General features: G+C 32.7%; 1 long non-coding RNA gene across 1 annotated transcript; it reads right to left on the reverse strand.

Annotated features, from left to right (window-relative positions):
• Positions 1-6,671: 6,671 nt before the first annotated feature.
• LOC128128205 (uncharacterized) lies at positions 6,672-7,086 on the reverse strand. The gene is made up of 2 exons (XR_008226067.1): positions 7,028-7,086; positions 6,672-6,948 (listed from the first exon to the last, which is right to left on the reverse strand). It is a non-coding gene; the product is annotated as an uncharacterized LOC128128205 (long non-coding RNA).
• Positions 7,087-9,844: the final 2,758 nt, after the last annotated feature.

A 9,844-nucleotide genomic window follows, 5' to 3' on the forward strand; every position in this document is an offset into this window, starting at 1 on the left:
TCGTGTGTTACAACTCTCTCCCACTTAAATTAGATTCCATCCTCAAAATCATTCCTTACCATTCCAGGTACGCCAGACAAGTTGAAAAATCCAACCACAACCCCGATGCAGACCAAATAAGCAACCCGGGGCATATAACAACTTACAAAAATGCAACCGAACCCAGCCTTGGCAGGGCTCCCAAATCCTAACGATGAATGGATCCTTACTCGACTTAATTTAACCCTTGCAGAACAAGATTTGAAATCTTTAAACTTGTCTGACTCCACGACAGATAGCCCATATTGAATCACTGCTATTTCAACTCCACTTTGTATTCCAAGTTGATCATCCAACTTCTGATTACCTTTTTTTCCACTGGAAAACAGAATCACCGACCATTCGTTGCTTCCAGAAACTTTTCACTTGATAAAAGGAATTAGATAATCCTTCGAGTAAAACACTCATCCTAAAGTTAACGAATCCATGAACATAATAAATAACAAGAGGCAGTCTGGGAGTTAAACCTCCTAGTGTTGAACAAGTGACTGATTCCTTAATAGTCAAGCCAATATACGACTGCTATAATTCTGAAACCCCATAACTTGCCAGGCATACACACAATTAGAACCATTCCACAGCACAATCACAAGGGCCTTTTCTACCATCAGAACTGAAAACATCATTTTGACCTTGAACCCTTTAGTTAATGCCCTTGGCATATAGATTCCTTAATTCATATCTTGTTGAAATAAAGATCTTTCACATATACACTAATGATTCCCAACGCAAATCTCAACCAAAATCCAACTCATTACATAACTCATAACCTAAGATCTAAGGATTTACACTTTTATTTCACCCGAAATCTTCTGATTCACAGCAACCATTTACTAAACCGGGATATAAAACTCCCCAACCCACTGCTGAGACTGCCAGCCTCGTACCTGGTCCAACCACCAGGTCCCTGAGAGTCCAAATGATAAGGCTACCCTAGCCTATGCATCACTCTATGCCACTCACTAACCATATAATCATCCCACTAAAACCATGATCCAATTCTTTGACCCAACCGGTCTCTACCAGGTCTCACCTGCACTGCCATAATCATACGGGCCTTGTCTACGGGTCTCACCCAGTCTATACCAACGAACGAGCCATTCCCATGGGTCTCACCCCATCGAGAGCTACATAGGACTAACCTCAACTTGAACTCTAATGGTCATCCTCCTATTATAGAGAAATGCCCTCCAAGAATATTTTCCGCCTTTCCTAATGCACGAACTAATCCTCCTTTATACCAATGACCACCTCAACGATGGTGTATCTTAATCTGGCGAATACTACGATCGCATCGCAGCCTTACAACATTTCCACAACTGTCTAATATCCTGGTGAATGATACAACTACCTCGTACTCTTACAACACTTCCATACTATCTGCCAATCCAATGAATGCTACGGCCACCTCGCAGTCTTACGACACTTCAATTCTGCTATGGTCACCGCCCATGGTCTTACCACACCTCATACCGACCAAAATCGACCTGACTCGAACTCGCATCCAACTATATCCCAATCAGGTGTTCGGGTCATGCTTTGAACCCCACAGCCTTAATCAGACAAGATCAAGCAGAGAGGCCTTAACACCACCCTCGACCTGGATCCATCCATATACCCGCCATGCGTTGCAATATATGTGCAACGAAACCCAAATATTCTTCCTTGTGGAATCCTTTGGACCAACGATTCTCCCCCACTTGGGATTGACTGCGTCCTTCCAATCCATAAGATTTGATGGATTTCCAATCCATCTCGCAACCTTGCGATTCAAATTGTTGACATCATGAGCTTACGAATGCCATCTTTCCATTACTATCCAATCTCAATGATCGCACAAATATTAAAATCCAGATGAATACTCCCCGAAATCTCAGCAAGCCCGATAATCTCAATCACTTCCCATGATACAACACCAAATCCTTAGGTCCTTTATGCTGGTGAAAAAGACTATAAACTGTGACAACCATCAAAATTTGTGACAGTTCTAGATTTGAATAAACTTAGTTGCACATATGGGCACGACACATACTAGAATTTGTAACTAGGAGCTATGTTATAACCTACTAGAAACTTGGAAACAAGTAGAATCAAAGAATAGTATACTTAGATTTCACATTGGTATATGAATTCTACAACTACTTAACTATAATGACTATCCATATTTGGGTAATTCCTTGAATTGAACATCTTTGCATGAATCATGTAGACACATCATGCACTTGACCTAGAAGTAGAAATTAGGTCAAAGTCTCATAGATACTTAAGTGAAAGTTGAAACTAGGACTAGTATACTTCATTCATCAAATTCACATGAATCTCATAACCACTACATAGAATACCAATAAACCGATAAAAAAATTACAAACATTATTTCTAACTTGAAGAAGAGTTATGAAACACTAAAATAGTTTGAAGTCTCAAAATTCAATTACTTTTGATATGCAAGGATTTACAAAATTCCTTAAAGCCCTAAAAGTCCTAAAAAATTAAATTTATGAAGTTTTACATTAAAATCCCATGAAAATTTTTATAAACTATATAATATCAAATTAAAATATTTAAAATGTGGAAATATAATCAAGGAAATTAATTTATTTCATTAACATTAACCTTACTTTTATAAGTTAAAAATCTAAGAGTTTGAACAAATTTTATATAAAATAAACATTTTATATAAATTGAAAGAAATTTTATAAAAATTAAGGAATTAAAAAAAAAGAGAAAAGAAAATCAAATATCCTCTCCCCTCTTCAAATTTCAGAATCCCTCTCTGTCTCCCTTTATTTCTCCTCCCAAAGTCAATCATTTTCACTTCCAATTCACTCAATCTCCCACTTTTCTCTCTATAAAACTTTGTTCTTCATTTTCTTTACAAATGACGAACCTAAGAGCAATATAAATGGGAGAGATTTTTACATTCAATTCTTCATGAGTTCATAAGCATCTCTATATTTTGGGGGACGATTTTGGTGGAGTATAACCCCAAAGAGGTGACAAGAGAGATGAGCTATCCAGAGACATATAATCTCTATTTTCTCTCTTTTCTTCTCTCTAAAATCCCCTCTCTTTACCTCTATGAATTAGCTTCAAAATCCACGAAATTTCCAGAAAATATCCCTCATTTTACTCAAAAACCTTCATCATTTAAAGTTGATATTCAAGGTAAAATTAATGTCCTTATATTTTCTTTACTTTTCTTTCAAAAATTTCACGTATCTTGCATTTTTTCTCCCTATTCTACACTTTTCTTTGAGATTATTTACATGCATGTTCATGCATGTCAAATTTGATGATGAAGGTTGTAGGATTTCACCCAAAAATAACATGCATGTTGTTAGAATGTGAAATCCAATGATCAAAACCTAAAGTCAATCCATCAACTTGAGTTTTACAAGTTTTAAAGATTCAAAACCACATGCATTCAAGATTTTCATTTAGAAACATCATTCTGAACAAAATAAGTTCATGCATGGTCTTCAAATCATAAAGCATGTGATGAACATCAAGCTTAAAGGCTTGATTATCAAAGTACATCGTTAAGAATGCTCATAAAGAACTTATTCATAAATAAATATCTAAAACTTCTTTTCTGCTCAAATCTGATTTTTCCCAGAATACAAGCAGCAAAGTTAGATGATCTGGAAATTTTCAAAAAATAACACATTTTTCTAGATTTATTGTAGCTTTTGCAAAAAAAAAAAATAGAGCAATAATTCATATAAAATACTTTTGATGGTTAATAAATTATGGTAAAATTCTGGTGTCACATATGCACTGAGTAAAGACTTTTCATGAAGTTTTATGCATTTCTAAGACTGTTTTCTATTGATTTCTAATTTATTTTTGTTGAAGAGAAATAAATATCAAAATACAGTTATGAATGTCCAAAGCCATATTTTATAATTTTCCCAAAGAGGTGACGAGAGAGATGAGCTATCTAGAGACATAGAATCTCTCTTTTCTCTTTTTTCTTCTCTCTAAAGTCCCCTCTCTTTACCTCTATGAATTAGCTCCAAAATTCACAAAATTTCCAGAAAATATCCCTCATTTTACTCAAAAACCTTCATAATTTGAAGTTGATATTCAAGGTAAAATTAATGTCCTTATATTTTCTTTGCTTTTCTTTCAAAAATTTCACGTTTCTTGCATTTTTCTCCCTCTTCTAAACTTTTCTTTGAGATTATTCACATGCATGTTCATGCATGTCGAATTTGATGAAGAAAGTTGTACGATTTCACCCAAAAATAACATGCATGTTGTTAGATGGTGAAATCCAATGATCAAAACCTAAAGCCAATCGATCAATTTGAGTTTTACAAGTTTTAAAGATCCAAAACCACATGCATTCAATATTTTCATTTAGAACCATCATTATGAACAAAATAAGTTCATGCATGGTCTTCAAATCATAATGCAAGTGATGAACATCAAGCTTAAAGGCTTGATTATCAAAGTACATTGTTAAGAATGCTCACAACGAATTTATTCATAAATAAATATCTAAAACTTCTTTTCTGCTCAAATCTGATTTTCCCAAAATACAAACAATAAAGTAAGATGATCTCGAAATTTTCAGAAAACAACTCATTTTTCTAGATTTATTGTGGTTTTTGAAAAAAATAGAGCAATAATTCATATAAAACAGTTTTGATGGTTAATAAATTCTGGTAAAATTCTGGTGTCACATATGCAATGAGTAAAGACTTCTCATGAAGTTTTATGTATTTCTAATACTATTTCTATTGATTTCTAATTTATTTTTGCTGAAGAGAAATAAACAACAAAATACAATTATGAATGTCCAAAGTCATATTTAGTAGTTTTCGAATCTGCTAGACATCATAGATACTCCATGAAAAGAATTTACTATTTTTCCAAGACAATTTCTTATTTTTCCTGATTTAATGAATGTTTAAGGGATTAAAATGATGAAAAATAGCTACAGTTATCCAAAAATTATGAAAGTTCATCAAAATATCTTATATACTACATATCAATCAGAAATAGAAAGTTTAGTGAATTTTACCTACTGTTTAATAATTTTTCCGTATTAATACTTATTTTAATGAATAAAACAAAGAAAAATAGTTAAGCTATTTGTAAACCAGCTTTGATATTGTTTCCAACTTATATATGTTAAGTAACAGTGTCACAAAATGTTTGGTGAATTTTATAAACTTATTCCTATTTATTCTGATTTTTGCTATAATAAATACACAAAAAGCATAAAATTGGGTTAAACTATTTGAAAATCAACTTTATTATTTTTCCCAGTTTATATACATTATATAACAGTTTTACAAAAAGATTGGGAATTTTTATTAACTGTTTATTTTTTTTCACAATTTTATGATATTTTCAAGGAATTAGATGGTGGAGAAATTGTTAAACATATTTAAAAAGCATGAAAATTACAAGAGGGCTCTAAATTATAGTTAGAATTGAATTGTAAAGTTCGGAAATTTTTAGAACTGATATGATTTAGTTTTGGATTTTTAGTTTGTAAAGCCTTTCCAAAAGTGCTAAAATGTATTTCAAACAATTACACACAATGGGATTTGTCACTTGCAAATGTTAATAAGTCAATTGGTATATGGAAATCTGAATTTTTAGAGAAGTATTTGCAATTTATACAAAACCTAATTTTGACACAATATTGGCATAATTCTATTATAGAAATTAAGTATACTAGTGTTAGATTTTCGACTAGAGACTTACTAATGTGTAACCTTATCATAGGGAATCAGTAGTAGGACATGAGGGAAGTTAGCTTAAGGCATCACAAATACCTTCACATATCACTGTGAGTATTCACGACTCCCCTTATTTTCGGTTTTAAATGTTTTGGGGTGGAAAATCATTTCCAAAAAATGTTTATTGTTCGTTGTATTTAATTTGACTTGTATCAAACCTGGTTGCTATATTTTGTTGTGTATGTGTATGCTATTGTTAATTCATGAGTCCTTATCACGTTTAAGTCCTTGAAATCAGTTCACACAACTCATTAAATCATTTGACCCCATGGTCATCATGGATAGCGCTATTAAGAGGTAGACAACTCCTCACTCGCACGATTCGCTTGAGTGCATTTTACCATTATTTCTCCCTATGTTAGCGATAGATGTAGCATTCAAGAGGGCATTTGGTCTTAGGCTTGGGTTGTGAACTCACGATTTGATCACTACGCACATACAAACTTTGTTTCTCAATATAGCAACGAACTTTTATTACTAGAAACTTATTTACTTGTCTTAGCAATGACTTGTTTGCTCTTTGTAGCAACAAACTTGTTTTCTCTTTGTAGCACTACTAGAAAAAGGCCTTTTACGACGCTCATTGTGCGTCGTAAAACGCTCAGACGACGCGCAAATGCGCGTCAAGGAAGGCCCTGTCATAACGAGAGACGACGCACATTTACGACGCGCATTTATGACACGCAATGCGTATCATTAAAGCCGTTGTCAAGAAAGGCCATGTCATAAATGAAGATGACACACATTTTTGCGTATCGTAATTTTTATTTTTATTTTTTTAAAAAATTGTTTATAGATTTACTAATTTTCAAATTAAATTTGCATTTCATGTCTCATAATAGAAAATAAAATACCATATACAAAAAATACAATCCATTGCACAATCAATTTCATTCAATAACATAATGTCATAAAATTGTAATACATTGATATTAAGGGGATCTAATTGTACGTTGTTATTAAGAGGTTTTCCCTAACTATATAACCTAATACTACATTGCTATAAAGGGGCACCTTCTTGTTTCAGTAACTCATCATTAAGCTGCTTGAAGAAGCTCTGAAACGTTTCCTAACACAAAGAATGATTGCTTTATAGTTTAGCCTAACATCATAAAATCATAATTGTTGTGTTGAGAACTGCATCAGGGATAGCCTGGAAACAACACAAAAATCAATATATATTTTCAAGTATTGATGAAGAAATTTCATAAGCAAGTGATATGAGATGATACCTGAAGGGATTTGATAATTCCATTGATCATTTCAGTGTCAATTTGTGGTTCATCTTCTCTGGTATTCTCATTTTCTGTCAAAAAAATGTCAAACAGATAAACATCAAACTGGATACATTTTCAAAAGTTGAATATTGATCATAAATATTCATCATATTTTCTACACTACATGTTGTGTAATCTAATCAATAGTGTATTAAGATATTTTTAAACTTACCCGACTTGCTAAAATCCAGTATGTGTCTTCTAATTTCTTCAGTTTTAGCACATCCACATTTTAGGGTTTTTATGTGGAGATAAACACCAGAGGAAAAGCAGGGGTAGAGATTGATGATCATGTCTTAAAAACATTTCCCACCAAAAGGGAAAGCATCTAAAGCCCTATAACTACTTAACATCTCCCATAATCACCCTGCTCTTCCGATTCAATGCAAGTACACTTGATGGTGAGGTTGAGATTGATGATCATGTCTTATAGGAAGATCATAATTAACCAGCAAATTAACCTGATAAAAAAGGGGGAAATATAATTATATGACACAAAAGATAAAAGATAAAAGCAGGGGTAGAAATGTAAACCTGTGCTTGATCATACCCACGATCAAGCTCATTAACTGATAAGATCCTAAGATATATAATGAGATTGTCATTTGATGATTTTCACCAAATAGAAAAGAAAAATAAACACTTACATTCTTCATTAGAGCGGTGAATGCATTCTTTGGTAGGCTGAAACCAATTGCTGTCATTTCAGCAATAGCATGAGGAAATTGAATTTTGAATTATATCCTATAACATTCAACAAATTATGATGCAAAGTCTATAATGTGTTATATAATATAAATGATGAAGTTTTATATAAAAAATGATAATAAACAGTAAGATAAATAAAATCCAACTTAGCATGGAAATAGAAGCAACTTGAGAAGTTCTGATATCAAATACTCAGTCCCTTCATCATCAATTACCAACACCACGGTTTCTGCAGCCTTCTTTGCAAGATTTTGGACCTCCTATATTACAAATAAAAGCCAACTTAGCATGGAAATAGAAGCAACTTTATCAAGATCACTATGGGAATGTGAATGTCACAACTTATAAGAATATAGTCAAACCTGTTGGAGTGTTGTCTGCCATGCAGATTGAACTTGCGGATGTGTATCAGTTAACACCTAAAATCAATAAAAAAAGTTAAAATTAGAAATTTGATTATATTAACTAATAAAGATGTAAGCTAACATTGTATTTTTTTTCCAAAGTACCTCAGTCAACTTTGGGACAAATTTTTGGCTACATGAAAGGAAAGTAGTGTTTATAAGCATATTATAATATAATTTAAAAGAATATGGGAGAAATTAAATATCACAAAATAAATTGAAATTATGTTTAGAATGTTTACCTGACCATGCAATTGCAGAACCAACTGTGAGCTGTCTAAGGGTTTTATAAAACGAATCATATTGGTATACTATTACAGTCCAACAAGGAAAAAGAAGTCCTTACTCTAAACACCCACTTTTTTTACATACCAACTCCAACTTGAATTTGACAGTGAAAATTCACTCTCAACAAATGTAGAAGCGTCACCAACACTTTTCTGAGCCACAACCTTTTATCCATATTCAACATAACCAATAGATATAAAAAATTAGATCATGTTACAGCTCCTATGAAGTTAAATACACAAGAAAAGATAGATATAATTTTACCTTTGTTGTGTTGAAAATAACGTTCTTACAATCTGGAAGAATGCTCACAGACCATAACTATTGCTGCAAGAGTAAAATATGATCCTATTTCCTGAATCATAGAAAGAAAAACTACAAAGCACCCATTTAGAAGTGGCGAATTGCTCATAGTCACAGTTTTTAGCAGGCCAACTATTTGGACCATAATGAGGAGCCAATGATAGTTTTAAATAATTAGTGGCCTATATCATTTCAACAGAGGTTCTTGCTGAACTATTTTGACCATAACTATTGCTAGTCCCAAGGTTCTTGATGGGTTCATTGATGCTCCTATCAGTGGCCTATATCATTTCAACAGAGGGAAAATGTGAACAAAGAGGGTACCCTTTTTTTTAAACTTCTATCAACATACCCAGTTATCAGAATATTAAGAAGGTTCACTTTATACGTACCCAACTATAAGAATATTAAGCATGACAGTTGCTCCCACAGCTATTCCCGCCAGCTCGCCAACCTGTGGTGAAATAAAAATCAGGGCTTAGGCTATGCTGATTTTACATTTGAGATTTTTTTTGCAATAAGTGATTCTTTCATATTAATTCCTTCTTCTCTGATGATTAATAAATAAATATCTTTAATAAAAATGATCTCTATCTAGACCATTATACCCTTGAATTGTATTCACACGATTTTACATTATTTTGTTGTTATTGATAAGTATCAAAATATATTAGACTAATAATTAAAACATATTTGACCATCTGTGCCCCTATGTACACCGGCACCTACCACCAGTTTAATTTAACCATAGTTAGTTTTAGGGGATTAATTAATTAATTAATTATTTAGAGGTGTTATTAATTACATGCTTGGATCTTCACTACAAACCGAAATGGCATTATGGTCACATAAAACTCAACAATCCCCTGCTGATGGTGAGCTGAATTCATAATCCGAGTATGGATAAACTAATTACCCGAAGATGGTATTCCTTATCTTCACTACAAAGCAATGTTTTTTGTTCTATCAATAGAGAATTATATGTCTGTTAATTTAATCATGTAGACTGGATAAACTAATTACCCAAAGATGGTATTCCTTATCTACAGATGACAAACAAATCATCCAA

Source organism: Lactuca sativa, chromosome 8, assembly GCF_002870075.4.
Source record: "Lactuca sativa cultivar Salinas chromosome 8, Lsat_Salinas_v11, whole genome shotgun sequence".
Classification (NCBI taxonomy): domain Eukaryota; kingdom Viridiplantae; phylum Streptophyta; class Magnoliopsida; order Asterales; family Asteraceae; genus Lactuca; species Lactuca sativa.